This window comes from Oryctolagus cuniculus, chromosome 10, assembly GCF_964237555.1.
Source record: "Oryctolagus cuniculus chromosome 10, mOryCun1.1, whole genome shotgun sequence".
In the NCBI taxonomy this organism is placed as follows: Eukaryota; Metazoa; Chordata; class Mammalia; order Lagomorpha; family Leporidae; genus Oryctolagus; species Oryctolagus cuniculus.
This window is the reverse complement of record NC_091441.1, coordinates 94643209-94659419: the sequence shown is the minus strand read 5'-3', so window position 1 is coordinate 94659419 and position 16211 is coordinate 94643209. Positions and strand designations below refer to the sequence as shown.

Below are 16211 nucleotides of genomic sequence, written 5' to 3'. Positions count from 1 at the left end.
AAGCTAAACTAAATTAACAAACCAAACAAAAATCCTAGAGGCCTGTTGATAAGAAAAATGAGAAGACACAAGTCTCACTGTAATATTAAGAAAATTTTCTTAGGTCAATATATGATTTATTTTGGACAGAAAGGGCCAGCATGTGTCTAGCAAAATGAATAAAAATTTTCACAGTGAGGTTCATTACCATGAAGTTGCAGGACATTACAACAGAAAAGATATCCTAAAAGCCTATGGGGAGAAAGTGAGTCTTGTATGAAGAATCAGATTTCAGAATGGCATTTGTCTTCTAAAAACAACACTGGAGCAATTTAGCATTGCTGATGTACATGTGCATGTTGAAAGAAGGTAAATAGCTCGCTCAAAATAATGGGGATAAATTATTGCTAGGTAGACAGGAACATAAAAAATAGGAAAAAATGAAGCAATTATCAATTGCAGGAAAACCAAAAAATTGCTTAGGTAAAAAAATGTGATTATAGTATACCACATATGTCATCAATGAATAACACTTAAAATTATAATAATAGAATGTAGTTAACCATACATCATTATAATACTATACTGGGGAGCTAGAGAAATTACATGTATAGCATGAGCTAAATGTGGAAAGAAAACTGAATGTTTTTCTATTCTAGAAGGTCGATTATATCTAAAACTGAAAAATTAAAGAAAAACAATATATTTGTAACATTTAGAACATCAGAAGAAGTAGTTTATCTTGGAAGTGTTACTAAGGGATGAGGAGGGAGGGCTGCACAGGACTGCTGCTTTTATCTTAAAGCTTCGTGGCACTACTTGATTTTTTAAATCAAGCATCTATTACTTGAATTTTAAAAATTATGCTTATTGTAAATATTTGGAAAGTAAACTGTTGACAAAAATTACCAATAAGCTACCACCCAGACATAACCACTGTTAGTTCTCAAACATATGGTCTTCTAATCTTATTTTCTTTCATTTAAGCATTTTGATGAGCTCACAAAACATTTATGGCTTATAGGAACCTTTTAATATTTGACATTACAATATGGACATATTCCCATACATTAAAATAAATTTCGTAGACAGCAGTTTCAGAAGCTTTGAAAAATCAGTTGTGTGGTTGTGTGATTATTTAATAATTACTTTCCTTGTCAGACACTTGCACTGCTCTAATATTTCATCATTATAAACAATATTGTGATAAATATTTTTAGGTACAGATTATTGCCACTTTCATGGTTATTTCCCTAGCATATACCCCCAGAATTTCACAATCATTCTTAAATTAGTATTTTATTAATGAATATACTATGTTATACTACTTTAAAGAAATTTAAGCTTAATCTAAAATACTAATTAACTTAAACTTCAATAACTGGAAGCATATGGACAAATATATAATACTTTCTATTCCAAGTTTTAGAAATATTTCTTAAGTACATCTTTGGGAATCTGTAAATAAATGTGTCACAATTTTAAGGTTAAAAAAAAAACATACAACTCATTCACCACAATGCTTCTGTGGAAGGGCTGGCAGTGAAAATGGCTAAGAGAACTCTAATTTCCTCCAGAATATTTGAATCTTTTTCAAAGAGAATGGGTTGATCTGCTATATTTTTATGTAATTTCAACTTTTGTATCCTGTACCTAAAAGCTTGCAAAAACCAAAAAAGGATGAATTTAGATTTCCTCTGATCTCTAAGCAGAAAAATAGCTACTTTTATGTTACAGATGATTTAATTAGTTTACAAAAGTACTGCGGATATTTTATTGATTTATTTCTCACAAAAGTCCTGTACTCTGTAAAGCAGAAACATATCTTGGGTAGTGTGGCTTAAAGCCTCAAAATTCTTCCCAAGTCAACAGTCTGGTATTGGATAAAATGGGACTTCATTTGTTCCCTGAATACTTGCCCAGCTCTACTGCCGTGTGTCATTATGTACAGAACAAACCATATGCCTTTCACAAGGCTGTCTCTAAAGATACAACCCAAATAGATCTTCCCTTTGTTCCTCTCTGTCCTCCCTTCTTCCCTCACTACTTCTTTCCCTTCCTCCCTCCATCACTCTCCTCTTCCCTCCCTCCTTTAGTGTTTTCAAGAACATATATTAACATTTATAACATTTATGGTCCCCATATGCATATATACATATATATGTATCTCATCAAAGTCACATAAGCTCTATAAAGGTAGTAGACATGCATTCTGTGTTTTTTTACTGCTCCAACAAACAAAACAGAGTGCTATACTCCTAATAGATACTCAGTATTGCCTACGAATTGACTACATGGGCAAACTGACCATCAAATCACTCATGAAAGTACAAAATCCAGAGAAACAGAAATCCTAAGATAATGTGTGAACTGCTGATCTCACTTGTGTACAATTTTGGGAACTCAACTGGAAATCCAAGGTTATTTACTAAGTCCATTTCCTAGGAAACAATTCTAGGCCTGAGTCTCAGTCCTCTTAAAATGACCTTGAATATGCACAGTGGAAACAGTAGCTTGAACGCGTAACCAAAGACATAAACATCAAGCGTGGCATTTTGTTTAATCAGGCCAGAGATAAGTGATGGATTTGAGAGGGAGGTTTTTGAGCTTCATGTTAGCAAAGAAAGGAAGTCAACAAGACCTAATGGTCTCATGACAATGTTTAGGCCACATCTAGGAAGTTCAAGTGTATGGTAAACATTTTCTCCATATCTTCTTATCAAACACAGTATGAAACCAATAAAGAAACATGCATATTTTGGTGGCAAACAGGTTCCTATGGTGGCAACCCCATGACCTGTACCACTCAGCTTCCATGCCCTGGGTGATCCTTTATTCTTGGTTGTGGGCAGGATTTGTGACTTGTTTCTATCTATATAATCAGGGTAGATATCTACAGATAGATACCTATAGATAGAAAGAATATAGACAGAGGATGATGATAGATGAGCACGTATGATGTTCTATGTACGTGATTATGTTCCATTAGATTGTGGCACCTGTCTTTACCCCTCTCTCCTTTCCTTGCTAGCATGGAGGAATCAAAGCGTATACTGAGAAACTCCACCTATTAAGGAGATCTGGAGCAGCCTTCAGGAGCTGACGACAGCCTTTGGTGGACATCTGGCAAGAAGACGTCTACCCTACAACTGCAAGGATTTGAAATCTCAACAATCTAAGTGAGCTTTGATGTGGGTCCTCCCTCACTCAGTCCAGCCTCAGTTGAGACCACAGCACTCTCTCCCAGCCCAAACTCACACTAAGCAGAAGATCCAGCTCAGCCATGCCTGAACTCCTGATCCACAGAAACTATGAAAGGATCAGAATGTGCTGTTTGAAGTCACTGTTTGTGATACTATCGCTGCATTACAATGTTTTATTGAAGAAACTTCTATTTTGAGGCAAGTCTTTGAGAACAGACTTGTACAGCAAAGTATAAAACTGGAATAATCACCAGCCTATTGCTCTTGTTGGAGATGAAGGTCAAGGGAAGTCACGCAGCAGACCCCAGAGGACTGACCTGGTCATTCTGAGCCGGGATCCTTGTGCTTTCTCCCTATGGAAGTGCTGAAATGTCAACTGTTCCTGCATGTGTGAGAGGATCCTACACAGAGGACTCATGTCTCAGAACATGCACACGCTGTTTTTACAACAGAAATAATGTTGGCTTGCAGGACCTCCGTACACAGGATTTTACTAGAGCAGAGAGGCCTTGGATAAACCTCCCAACCAGCAAGCTTGTGTTTTCTTTTCAACCAAGCTTAATTTAAATCAATACAGAAGGTAAAGGCAGGGGGAAAAAAAAGGAGGTGGGGGGAATTACATAAGCACAAGACAACAAAGCAGAAAGTGGCAGACAGCATATAGAAGGCTGGGGGAGAGAAATTTAAGCAGTGTGAGTGGAACTGTTAATTTCTCTCTGAGAAAGGTGGCTGATTTACCGCCCGGTTAGAAGGGGGCCCTTGCAAAGTGCCTCTTCATGTACCCTATCCACGTCAGCCTCTTCCTTACTGAAGGTTCCTGTTCTCTTTCCAGAATAGCTACGGCAAGAATTGAGATATGCATGATTGGGAGGGGGCAAAAAGAAAAAAAAAATACTAACAATATAGTTTAAAGCAAAAGCTGTAGGAGAAGATGGAAGCAATATACAATGACCTAAAGGGAGACATTAAAACAAACAGGAAATGTTAATGCTGGCTAAAAACACTTCTGCCTGGAAAGATTAGAAAACTCCCCAGCAGGTGACTCAAAAGCAATAAAGCACAGAAAACTCTGAATAAATATGTTGAATTAAGTGGCGACACTATTTCAAACAATTCACAAATGTATTGACTTCTCCGCTACGCCAAACTTCTCCCATTCAACCAATAAACCATTAACTGCTCCATTTCTCCCCAGCCCTTGTTGGTAAATAATGTTGTCAGCCCCCATTCTACAGAAAAGGCAAAGAGATGAATTAGCTTGCCATAGTCACACACACGCCTCAAAAATAGGAAGAACTGGGTTCAGAGTCAGAATTCCAGTTCTCCTTTTCTCACGCTTTGTGGAAGAGATCTCAAGTGCTATGATGTAATAGAAAGGAAATGCAGGGCAAGATCACTGTTAAAGATGCCTCCGTGCAGACTGGGGGGAAGCAAGCAGTTCTTCCTGGCTGCTATGGACTGTGGTGACTGCAGAAAACACGTCTTTGAGCACGTGGACAAAGGCAAGACATGCATGGGAGAAATTTTCTTGGGGTAAAACCATTCACAATAACAGAAAAAGGTCTGTTCTCTGATGTAAAATCCACTTCCAGGGCAGATGTTTGGTGCAGCAGACCCCACCTGACACATCCCCATATCCATGGCCCTAAAATGAACACTTGACTTCACACATGATTCCAACTTCCTGTTAATGCATACCCTGGGAGGCATCAGGCAATGGTTGAACTGTTGGGTTCCTGCCACCCTATGGGAGACCTGGATTGATCTCCTGGCTCCTGACTTTGGCCTATCCCAGTTCTGTCTGTCATGGGCATTTGGGAAATGAAACAGCAGATGAGGTCTCTCTCTTTGCCTTTCAAATACACACACACACACACACACACACACACACACACTATCTCTCTCTCTCTCTCTCTTTCTCCTAAACACCACAGCAGTGTTTCCCAGGGTGCATCGAAGAGACTGATTGCATCAGAATCACCAGGGAATCTTGTAAAAAGTCAGACTCCTTAGCCCCATCTCAGACCATTTCTTTCAACCCTCCATTGATCCAGCATACTTTGATTTATCACACTAAAGCTACCCAAAGATTCCACACAGGTATGGAAGTAAGTACTCAGAGTAACAGCCAGGGTAACCAGGTGTGCCTGAGTAACACTAACAGGAAGTTTTAACTCGCCAGGGAGATCCAGTCACACAGTTATCTGCCCTAAATCCATGACACATTTAAAGCAAAACAAACAAACAGAACAAAAACCAAAAACCAGGAATTAAGGGACATCATTCCTTCACTCCTACCCTAAGTGAATGAATGAAAGTGACCTGACAGAAGCTGACGCTATGTGCCCTGGGGCTGGTCTCGCTGGATGAAGTTGTAGTGAGTGGGGGTGAGCATGGCATTAGGGGTGCTGAGCTATGTTGCAGCTACAACAGGAAACAGGTGATGCCTTGTGGCCCCTCACCAGTGACCAAGATGACAGAGTTGTGGATGGATTATCAATATGAGGAACACCCATCAACGCAGGAAATCTGAGAATTTCTATGACAGCAGATGATACACACTGTTAATCTCCGCATTGGGTATAATTTACATTCAGATTGTTCTGCATATGGCACGGTTTTTGGTGCAGGATGCCGCGGAGAGCTGCCCAGGCAGTTGGGGCTCCTGCTCTCTGTCTCTCCTACACAGGAGACACGGAACACTGGCTTTCACCCTCCTTACTTTTAGACTTCCTGGAGAAAGTACAAAAAGGCAGATTGTGGATAAGCCCAAGAGATGACTCTTTACGAATCCAATGGAATTTTTCCTTTCTACCATATCTGTAGAGAGGTACTGTATCCCAAGGTGCCACAAATCTCTCTCAACACAGACCACTGCCTGAGTCCTTAAAGGTAGCGTTTGTCCTTCCAAAAGGCATCCCAGCGGTGTGCTTACTGTTCTTACTCTGGCCAAACTAAGTAAAACTGAGATATCATTTTGAAAAACAAGATGGCTCCCTGCTTCCGCTGCCTTTCTCAGAATTGCACTGCATCCTGAGACAGAGCCAGGGGCACCATGCACGGCAACTCCCTTGCAGCCAGGATCCAGGGCTGCAAAGCACCTGCAGGTCACATCCAGTTGATCCTCAAAATCTGCTCATCAGAGGAATGAACACCCAGTGTTGGACCTTCCTAAGGAATTCAGTGATGGAAAGACCTCTGCTGATGAACAAATTCAATTCAGCTCTAAAGCCAGCAGCAGAAGGAAAGCGAAGGGAAGAGGTCCAGCGGCGGCACAGGTGAGATTTGAGATACGGCTGTAGATAAGTTAGACAGTTCACAGAAATAAGCCCACAGGATCTTCCTGACAGTACATGCCAGGAGACCAAAACTGCTCTGGGAACACCTTGCAGCCGGGAGAGGTATTTGGGTGCTTATAAGTACTTAATGTATGGAAAGAAATTGTTTAACGCATGGAAATGGATTGTACAGTCATTTTGCACCTACCTACATCCTGAACTCTTTTCTCTGGGCCTCCTTTCCCAAGGATAATCAGAGTTCATGGAAAAATAGAATGAAAAGGTAAGTTCAGGGGGCCAGTGTTGTGGCACAGTGGGTTGGGCCTCCACTAGCATCCTATGTGAGCACCAGTTCAAGCCCTGATTGCTCTCCATCCAATCCAGCCCCCTGCCAATGTGTCTGGAAAAGTAGAGGAAGATGGCCCACGTATGCGGGCTTCTGCCACCCACATGGGAGACCTAGATGGAGTTCTGGGCTCCTGGCTTCAATCTGGTATAGCTCTGGTTGTTGTAGACATTTGGGTAGTGAACCAGGGGATGGAAACTCACTCTCTCGCTCTCTCGCTCTCTTTTTCTATTTATCTCTCCCTCATTCTCTGTAACTCTGCCTTTCAAATATATAAATACACTTTTTTTTAAAAAAAAAAGAAAAGGTAAGATTATTTTAGTGCAAAAAATGTAAAAGTCATAGAAGGAGTCTTTAAAAGTTTCTCATGAATTATATTATGAAAAAAATAATGCATTGATTTCAAAAGTTTACGTACCCAAATAAACTTGCCTTTTCATTCCATTGTTGTCTGAAACTTTGGAGGCTTCCGTGTACGTGCACAGTACGGATTCCACATCTTGCTCCGACCTCTGCATTCCTCTCCGGTGCTGTCAGGGCGACTGAACGTGCTGTAGGTGACCACTCGATGCTGGGGGCTGAGGCTTCTCAAAGCAAACATGTCAGATGAGCTCCAACCGTCAAACAGTGCAATGGTTTCCATTAAATTCTGAGTCTTGCCCTGTAGCAATGGAGCTAAAAAATGCATAAATTATTTAATGTAAGGCCTTTGCTGATGACTGATAAAATCAAATTAGCTACTTTGGGCTAAGGATGAATGTGAAACAGAATTTCGCCTTTGAAGAGACAGTGACAAATCTATTTGATAGGTTTGCATGTCCAGTATTTCTTCATAGAAAATTTAACACAACCTTTTGTTGGGCAAATTGAACAAGACTGGCTTGGGTTATAAAGTAGGCTTTTGTCCACCAAAAGTGTTTATTTTTGTCATCTTATTAAAGCCATACACACCCATACAGATTTTACTTTTAAAAGCAGGGAATAACAACAAACTAATCCATAATCCTAACTGTCCAGTAAAACCTGACATCTACCAAGCATATCCTTCCAGGCTCATGTCTCTGTGCTCATGTGGGTGTGCATGTTTTTATAAAACTGAAATCGTTTCATATCATTTATACACACATGCACACATGTATGGATGTTTACTTCCCTGGCATAGTCATTAAAACCGACTTTAATGGTTATATATAGTATTCCATATTGTCTCCATTTTTTACTACTTCTTTAGGATAATTACTCTACCAAAGTGCACAAATAATTTTATATTATTAAAATCAATTATTTTCCAGAAACTCTGATTCAACTTATAATCCCACTAGTAATATATAGATTATGAAATTTTTTGATTGGGCATTGATTTGATTTGGCCCAACGACCAGGGCTGGGCCAGGTGGAAGCCAAGATCCAGGAACTTCATCTGGGTCTTCAAACATGGGTGGCAGGGGCCCAAACACCTGGGCCATCTTCTACCACTTTTCCCAATCCATGAGTAGAGAGCTAGATCTAACATGGAGCAGATGGGACATGAAGCAGCACCCATATGGGATGCCAATGTCACAAGCAGTGGCTTTAGCCACTATGCCACCATGCCAGCCTCCTGGTTCCCCTTCGAATGGTCTAATGAAATCTACTGCTTTTTAAATTTTCAAATATGGTTTTGGTTTTAAAAATAGAGTTGCTGTGAAATCTAAAGTGGGAGTTGTGCCCATTTCATCGTTTGCTCCCGGAGCATCTGCTATGTGCCAAGTACTGTGCCGTGCGCCGGAGATATCTTTGTGTACACACAGAGAGGGCCCTCTGGTTCTAGGGTGCATATTTTGTGAACTCGTACAACTATGTCTCTAGCTGTACTTGTGTATTGTTAGCAAGATTTTTCAGGTCTTTTTTCCCCCTAGCACTGTATGTTTCTTTGTAAGATGCCATAAATTCCTAACACAAAACTAGATATAAACAATCAAAAAACATTTCTAGTTATTCGTGTACCAGCGGTCCTTGCCGTGCACCTGAGCAGCTACTTGAGGACAGGCGCTCTGTCTCACCCATTAGAATGTGGTGCTTATCTTTGTATTTGTCTTAATACTCAGCACTATATGTGGGATAGTTCTCAATAAATATTTGTTGATTTAATTTGCACCACTAAAATAGTTTCTTCAGGCACTGTTTCTGATTAAACCAGCAGTTTTGTAATCACTCAGGCAAGAGGTGATGAAATATCTGAGATAAAGCATTTGCTTAGGAAATACTGGATTTTGAAAAAAAAAAAATCCGCTGGGTCATGAATAGAGATAAGAGCCACTTAAACCAGATAAACTGATTTCTAAGGAAAAACCAGTCAGAACATGTAATGGGCAGTACTTTCTTCTAATCACTGAAAACCAAGACATTTTATAGACTCTAGCTGAAGTTCAGACTAAAGATGAAAGCAGGGCTGTTAGAGAAGTAAAGTAATGATCACAGAGAGAAATTTCTGTATCCACTGTGGCTACCGCAATCTTAAAATCATTTGTTTTATGGCTCTTTCTTATCTCCTGTCTCCTTTCCCTGCCATGGACTACAATACAGCTTTTTAAGCAGTGAGATTGCTGAGATGTGCCAAGATTTTGCAAAATATGTGGTTTATGAAATTGTGATGACCTTAATTACCGTCAAAAATTCCTCTTTTATGATAGTCACCTACAAATGTTTAGATAAACATTAAAATTTGTACCTTGCAGAAAGGTTTCTCTTAGTAATGAAATATTCCATTCCAGATAGTTCAGGGACAATATATATTTTTTAAAGATTCATTTTATTTGAAAGGCAGAGTACAGAGAGGCAGAGGCGGAGAGAGAGAGAGAGACAGAGAGACAGAGAGAGAGAGAAAGAAAGAGACAGGTCTTCCATTCACAAGTTCACTCCCAGATGGCCGCAATGGCCAGAGCTGTGCCAATCCAAAGCCAAGAGCCAAAAACTTCCTCAGGGCCCACAACAGGTGCAGGAGCCTAAGTACTTGGGCATCTTCCATGGCTTTCCCAGGCCATAGCAGAGAGCTGGATCGAAAGCAAAGCAGCCAGGACTCTAACTGGAGCCCATATAGGATGCTGGTGCTGCAGGTGGTGGCTTTATCTGCTATGCCAAACAGCCGGCCTGGACAATATCTATTTAGTTAGTCGTTCCTATCCCTAATCTCTTAGACACAGTTAACTCACTGTTAAAATTGATATAGTCAGACCTGCCCTGAGGACTGGTGTGACAACTAAAGATAATGCCTCCAAGATGTCTCCTTCAGGGCTTGGCTAAGGAGAGAGACACAGAGACAGGGGAGAGCCTGCATCCATGAATCATTCCCCAAATCCCCACAACAGCCAATGCTGGACTAAGTCAAAGCCAGAAGCCAGGAACTCAGTGTGGGTCTTCCAAGGGAATGGCAAGGACCCAATCACTTGAGCCACCACCACTGTCTCCCAGGGTCTACATTAGAAGGAAGCTGGAGTTAGTAGCTGGGGCCAAGCCTCAAACCCAGGTACTCTGACTGGCGACGCAGGCATCTTACTGGTATCATAACAGGTACACCAAACACCCGGCCCAGTTATTGATAATTTTAATGTCTATGTCTTTCTTTGCGACTTGATTACAAAATCCCCAAATGGAGCATTTGTCTCATGGGGGTGGGGGAGAGGTACAGGGAGAGGGAGAGGTACAGGGAGAGGGAGAGGGAGAGGGAGAGGGAGAGGGAGAGGGAGAGGTACACGGAGAGGGAGAGGGAGAGGGAGAGGGAGAGGGAGAGGGAGAGGGAGAGGGAGAGGGAGAGGGAGAGGGAGAGGGAGAGGGAGAGGGAGAGGATTCACTGGATTGAAGATGCTATTTAAAAGCATTGCCTCTAAGGTTGACTCTCTCGGGCTGACGTCCACTGGAGTTTCATAACTGAGAATGAGAAAGAAGCAGAGATGGGGCCTGCTGGGGCAGCCAGCTCTGATGATGGTATGAAAATGGAAGCCAACAAGAAAAAAAGATGAGACAGCAAAGCAAAAATAATGGAGGAAGGAAACCCGGGAAGAACAACAAATATACAAGAACCTAACGAGAAGAAGAGAGCAAAGAGGAACGTTCTATAGTTCATGGTCAACAGCAAAAACGCCTCTCATCTGATTGGCTCTTGTGCTTCATTGGTAGGGTCTCTCTCTACCCTCCTCACCCAGAGTCTCCAGTGTGGCTCTTTGCAGGGGTCTCTTCTCAGAACATTTCCAGCTGTCCTGAGCTGAGTTGCCCTCATGTTGCCATGTGTCCTTTCTCTGGGCTAGATCTGGGAATTCCTGCCACGTGGGAGGAGCCCTATCAATGTCTACTAAAAGGTTCCAGGATATAAACTGAACAGTATATTCTTCCTGGCAATGACCATGCACTATCCAAGTTCTAGCCACTGACACATAGCAGACATTTGGAACTTTATCTAGGTGACATCTTTGCCATTGCTCAGAAGAGCTACAAGTAAATGTTAAAAATACTGTCTTGTCTCCACCCACGTCATGAAATGGTTTCATCAGAGCAGAATTTAAGCAAGCGTCTCAGGAATGACGGTAGATAGCATCAAGTCACCTTAACAAAAGTCACCTTCTAGCTCCAAAGGCCCGTATACAACAGGTCTGCCAGGCCAGGAACTCTGAGCAAGCTGGCGGGAGAGAGATCTCAGTGGAGTGGAGCAGCAGCTCACAGTAGCAAGGAAAGCAGGCAGACAGAAGGGCTGAGCACTGCTGTGTGGCCAGGTTCACATGTTCCATCAGGTGCCTACAACCTTCTCTGTGTAAACACCAAAGCCCCCAGCATAAGGACCAACCAGGTAGCTATCCTCATTACGTACCAGTCTCAAGGGTACTGTGATGTGGCAATGTCTGGGGCTTTGCAACATCTAAACAGCAGCATTAGCGCAGGGAGCATAAAGAACTTGGCTTGAGCCTGCTCTGTATATAGGGAGAAGCCCATGAGCTGGGGCCTGCAAATCTTCAACCACAGAAACACATACATGTTTAGAAGGCCCACGGGTAATGAGACCATTTAGGAACTTGAGCCCAAAAAGGCCTTAAGTTGATAATTGTCAAGATCTCTTTCAGAGGAAAAGCTCAATGTGTAACATCAATGGAGTTGCCCTTTAAATGAGGCAATCTGCCCACAGCAGTTTGTCAGTTTTCATGCTGTTAGTATTTGGGACCAGATAAAGTTTTCTTTCAGGGACTGTCCTATGTATTGTAGGATATTTAGCAGAATTCCTGGGCTCTACCCATGAGGGGCCAGAAACATTTCCACCCCGAATGGTGACAAATGAAAACATCTCTAGACATTGCCAATGTTTCCCCAGGCCAAAACTGTGCCCACTTGAGAATCGCTGGTCTAAACAGTAGTAATTCCCATGTCCGGCTATGAAATGGAACCTTGAGCTGAAATTTCACACAAAATCTAATCTGAGCTATTCTGATGATTCCTCATCTACATGTGCTTTCAAAAGACTTCAAATCAGTTGCACTTCTCCCCAAGCCCAGTACCAGATCACTAAATCATTCTAAGTAATCCACAGTCATGGGATCCAGCAGAGCCAGTATCTCCTTGGGGGCAATGTTGACATACATAAGACTGGTTTCTTCAGGGTCGTTCATTAAATCAACAAGTGTTCATCAAACAATATGTCAACTTAAGAGGTTCTGAAAAAAATCTACCGGAAGACTCAGGAGGTAAGACCCTTTCATGTCTCAGAGAACAGGAAAGAAAATAATATTTTTAAGCTACCAACAAATCTACTCATCTTCATTGTGTGTAGACCACTTGGCCAACTTATTTTGTTGAATTCAAATCATCCCTCTACCTTTCAGGGCTTCCCTTTCTCATCTCTGTGTTAACCAAAGCCCAACTTGATACTTGGCAGTTATCATAACTGACAACCTGTTCACAGATATCTGGGTCTAGAGAGCCAGCAACAAGGAGAAACTATTGATGAATGTATACAGTGTATCAGATATGCTTTAATACCTCTCACATACACCAACAATAATTCCGACCAAAAGTGAGCATTTGACAACTTATTCTTGTCTTACTCACACAGTTAATAGTTATTTTCCAGTAGACGTTACTGGTGGGACACAGTACTAGGTAGGCAATCTGGGAACCCACATGTTAGCAAAACCTTGCCCTTGCTTTTGAGAGGTTTATCTTGATACTCCTCAATTGGGTTTCATGGCTTGTGCCTAGTCTATGGTTGTTGGAGACATATACTCAGTGAGTAAGAAAGAATTTGGTAGTACCCATTTGGGATTTGTGTAGCAAGCAATGTAGCAACTTGTTGAATCTAACAATAAAAATTTAGGCTTGCATTTTATGTCTTTATTTCACTTCATTTTCTACAAATTCAATGTTTATTCTAATTTATAAAGGCAAAACAGCTAGAAACAAGGGAAAACTATTGACTGAATGCCTCCAGTGTGCCAGATACACTTTCATATCTCTCACGTACACTAACAATAATTCTGAGCAAAAGTTAACATTTGAAAACTTCATAGACAAAGAAACTGCAAATGTAATCATGAGACACAAGGAAAACACATGTAAAATGAGATCACCACCTGGAATGGCAGAGGGAGGATGTGAAGTAACCAAGGGAGGTCAACAGATAAAATATTTGGCACTCATTCCTATAATTTAGGGTAATCAAATATTTAAATAATCTGGAAAGTGACCCTTTGCCCTTAAAAGTCACACTCTTCTTCTTCTATGTCACCTTATCACTTAAGTTATCGTCCGCTATGGCCTTTACAAGTACTGTCTTATCCAATAATACGCTTTCTTTGTGCTTTTCTTCCCCATCATTCAGGACCAAGAGTCCTGGCTGAATCATCCTTGCAGGTCCCTAGAGTCTGCTTAGTTCTCTGCACATCACAGATACTGGATACTAGAACTATGATCCATTAGACCAATAGGTGAGCTGTCTTATTTTTGTCTCATGCACATTTGTGCTATCCCTACAACTGATGTTGGACTCTCAGTGCAGCTACTAGTTTAAGTGGGACAAGTTCTTCAATTGCCCTCTCCAAATTGGTTAATCAGTGTCCTGAAAGGGAATAAACTAAAATATGCAAGCCTGGTTGCTATTTCCTAGTTACAGGAGGGTATAACCCTCAATGAATGTTCCATTCGAGCCAGCTTCTCAAGCAGAGAGTCCACGTTTTTGTGACCAGGAGCTGGAGGGTCCTGAAGAGGTCCTCAGAGAAGGAAGATAAATAAAGTGACAGACAGAAGACAGAATGCTCACACCTGGCCAGGCCCCGGTCCGGTTAATATCCTGCCTCGTCTTTCACACTAGGCTTTGTACTCCCAATAGAGACATGAAATAGCATATGAGGCAAAGGACCTGGGGTCAAATAAAACAGGATGGATAAAAAGGCCTTGTGTGTGTAGGCCTACTCTTCTCTGGGTCTTGGCTGCAAACCCAAATTACAGCACCTGCATCTTTCCAATGCAAAAGGCAGTTGTGAGGGTCAAGAATAAACCTAAGAGTTTTGACCTCAAGAGGCACTTGTTACTTGGAGTATTATTGTCTTACTCATATAGTCAACAGTTATCTTTCAGTAGACGTTATTGGCGGGGCATAGTACTAGGTAGGCACTATGGGGACCCACAGGTTAGCTAAACCTTGCCCTTGCTTTTGAGGGGTTTACCTTGACACTTTCAATGAAGCTTCATGGCTTGTGCCTGGTCTGTGGGTTGTTGGAGACCCATACTCAGTGAATAAGAAAGAAACTGGGAATACACACTTGGGGTTTGTGTAGCAAGCAATGTTGCAACTGTTGTATGCAACAACAAAAATTTAGGCTCCAGTTTATGCCTTTATTTCACTTCATTTTCTGCCAATTCGATGTTTATTCTAATTTATAAAGTATAAAATGGATTGGAAATTAAAACAACGACTTATCCTTAACTGTAGTCATTTTGAGCTTCACGGTTCAAATACACATGTGACTATGCCACAAGGCAGGTAAAGACTTTGCCTTAAAAGCTGAAATAGTTCGATGTTATGGAGGGAGGGCAAGATTCCTAAAGAGACAAGTGAAAAGGTATGGGATACCCAGGAAATCAGAAAACTTTCCATGTCCAAGCTAAGTAAAACTGAACCAAAAGAAGGAAAAATAATACGGAAATTATCATTCACACTAATTGTAAAAATGACCCAATGTGATAGGTATTTTTTTTTTTTTTTTTGGACAGGCAGAGTTAGTGAGAGAGAGAGAGAGACAGAGAGAAAGGTTTTCCTTCCATTGGTTCACCCCCCAAATAGCCACTACAGCCAGTGCTTCCTCCTGGTCTCCCATGCGGGTGTAGGGCCCAAGCACTTGGGCCATCCTCCACTGCCTTCCTGGGCCATAGCAGAGATCTGGCCTGGAAGAGGAGCAACCGGGACAGAATCCGGCGCCCCGACTGGGACTAGAACCCGGGGTGCCGGCGCTGCAGGTGGAGGATTAGCCTAGTGAGCCACGGAGCCAGCCCAATGTGATAGTTTTAATATCCAGGTGCATCACTTAGGTATGAAACTACTGGGTCCACATGTAATGAAGGATCTGGAAATGAAAATGGAGTTTTCCTCTGCAAAGGATAAATGGAGTTGTTGAAAATAAGCAAAAAATTTTCTCAAAAATACCCACAGATGTCTCACATTGAGACACGAGGATAGATTAGGGCTGGGAATTGAGAGATTGAGACTGGGAATGTGGAAAGACCACAGAACGAGTTCCTCAGTGTGCCTTCAAGAGCCACCTTTCTTCACCCCATAAACAACAAATCTGAGGCCACAGGAATGGAACTACAGGGGCTGACAAACTTGGCAAGAGTCTAGCAGGTGGTAGAAGCCAAGTAAGTATTAGTATGCCAGCAGCAAGTGTTTACACCAAAGCCTAGCAGCAAAAGAGGTGCATTAAAGGGAGTGCCAATAACTACACCAAATCAGACTACCAACTAATTGGCTACCAGCTACAGGATTTCCTGAAATTCAAACATCAGTAAGGAGCCTACTGAGCACAGGTGGGAAATACAGAAATCAGAAGAACATCTGCCTCTGGGACAGAATCTATTCTCTCCTCAGTGAAGGGGTTCTTGGGCAGGGCTTTCAACAAGACTAGAGATTAATCAGAGTCAAGGTCATTAACAGTAGTGGCTACCTTTTCTGAGAAGCTGAGAGACTGCCAACATTTAACACCAAATCTCAGGTTTTAAGAGAAGAGTTCGCATGTTTCCTGGCAAATGTGAAGACAGACTACTTGCCTTTCCTAAAAATGGACAAGAAAAAATAAAGGGAAAAGAGTGAAAGTAAAAGAAATTCTTATTCCCTACACAAAAATTTTGTCTTTCAGTCTACCTCCAACCAGCACCATAACAGAGAAGAATAGG

General features: G+C 41.6%; 1 long non-coding RNA gene across 1 annotated transcript in view; it reads right to left on the bottom strand.

Annotated features, from left to right (window-relative positions):
- Positions 1 to 2787: 2787 nt before the first annotated feature.
- The window catches only part of LOC127492328 (uncharacterized), a 201104-nt gene continuing 187680 nt past the window's right edge, over positions 2788 to 16211 (bottom strand). The window contains exon 7 of the long non-coding RNA XR_007921561.2: positions 2788 to 7481. This is a non-coding gene — a long non-coding RNA (uncharacterized lncRNA). The remainder of the gene's footprint in view (positions 7482 to 16211) is intronic.